Here is a 2,061-nt window from a genome sequence, read left to right as displayed (position 1 = left end):
CTCCCGCACGCGAGACAAAAGCGCGCGAAGAGTTTGAAGGCGCGGCAAAATGTCTAGTAGATCATTTAGTTGTTCACACGCGAGCTCAGCAGATTTGGTCCCGCTCATGTGCTTGGAGTAAGGATGTATGCGGGGGAATGGTCGCTAACAGGGACTTCACATCAAACGCGCCCCACTAAACAGACATTTTGGTGGAGATCCTAGGGCTTGGACTATCCTCACTTCCAACGAGTCTCACGTGGTGTGCATACTCCTAACACTTCCACTATGTATAATGCTTTTATAGGCACTAGGGCCCTATCTTTTATCCCTTGATAAGAAGCGGTTCACACCAAAAGACCTAAATAACCTTTCACACCAGTGAGACTTCGACTATAGGAAGCCAACCTAAACAAGGTCACTATTCTGAGGAGCCCACAAGTCTAAGCAAGCTAAGTTTTGTCGGGCTGCCAAACAAAGGCTCAATAAGGTCAAGGTTGAGGTAGAGAAAGAAGCGAAACTCAAAGAGCTCGCCGAGCCTCAAGAGGAAGATCTAAGGCAAGTGTGCGAGTACTTTAAGTCCTAGAACATTGGGGAGAAAGTGGTATATGGCAAGAACACTCAAAGAAACCTAGGTGAGAGAGCCATATACTTCGTGAAGGCTCCACCAAGGTCAAGGAAATAAATCTTGCTTGCCCACGTGAACAACCCAAGCTAATATTCAGAGCTAAAGACCTCACATATGGAGCAAGAAGGAGAATCGATAGTCTTGCTCAAGGAATATCAATAACATTGTACGAGAACAACATCTTGATTTGATGAGAACAAGATCTGAGTGATCTTAGAGGTGCAGAGATTCATGGGACACATAGGGTATTACAAAAGATTCATGGGGCACTTAGGGTATTACAGAAGATTCATGTTCTTATATGCCATACCTTTTATAAGCTATTGCTTATCTTTAAATGGATAGTGAATGCCAATAGGCATACAAAAAATTACAAAAGCATTAGCAAGCACACCCATCCTAAGATCCCCCAATTGGGATCTAATTTTCTATGTGCATATATCGATGCTTTAGCATTTGCTATTAGATGCATGTTAGCATAGCCAGGGGAGCATAACATAGACTTTTGAGTGACTTTTGCTAGTCATGAATGCAACTACACAACCATTTAGCCATGGTATATGCTCTGAAGACGTACATGCATTACCTGCTAGCTACCAAATTCGTTTTCTTTCAACCATCAAGCATTGTTGTATTTGGTGTGAATAAACCTTGCACCACGGGACATATCACCAGATGATTGCTTATTCTTTTGGAGTTTGATTTTCACCATCACTTTGCGAAAGGATTCTATGCATGTCCATGCCAACCACCTTTCCATAATTCCAAATGGAGAAACCCTATAGGGGTGGAAGATGATATTCTCGATACTCCACTGTTCCACGTTAAACCACATATTGGAATAGCGTGGAGATATTCTTGTCCAATGGGTTTCACGTTGTTTATCTTATCAAAAAGAATAGAGCTGGACGTCTCATTAGGAAGGCGATTCCCTATCATTTGATAGGTGGCACCCTATCAGTCGATAGGGTGAATGCTTTACAAGAAGGGTCAAGATGGCATCATGAGGAAGTGCATTCTTGAAGATGACTTTGCTGTTGTCGAGCCCTCTTTGGAGACATAGTTGAGTTTGTCAAGAACTGCAATGAATGACAAAGGTTTACCATAGTCCACGAGAGAGACCAAATGCCCCTAATCCTTGCAATTTTGGAGCAACCATTTGCTCTATTGATGCCCGAATGCAAGTTGAAATTGTGTGCCATTGTGACAACCACCTTATATGCTATGCGGTAGGCCCATAGAGCAGAGTGCAACTTATGCTCCCAATCTCTCCTTGATGCCTCCACCATTTTAGTGAGAATAGTGCACAAAGTTTTGTTTATGCTTTTAGCATGGCCGTTCTGCTTGTGGATAACAAGGTGTCAACTTTTGTGCACCACAAGGAACTCCTTGAGCAAAACTCCACCACTTTATTTATAAAACATGTACCCAAATCACTCACTATTTCTAGTGGA

Source organism: Cibotium barometz, chromosome 55, assembly GCF_041138505.1.
Source record: "Cibotium barometz isolate CiBa-2024 chromosome 55, ASM4113850v1, whole genome shotgun sequence".
Taxonomy (NCBI): domain Eukaryota; kingdom Viridiplantae; phylum Streptophyta; class Polypodiopsida; order Cyatheales; family Cibotiaceae; genus Cibotium; species Cibotium barometz.
This window is presented reverse-complemented; position numbering follows the sequence as displayed.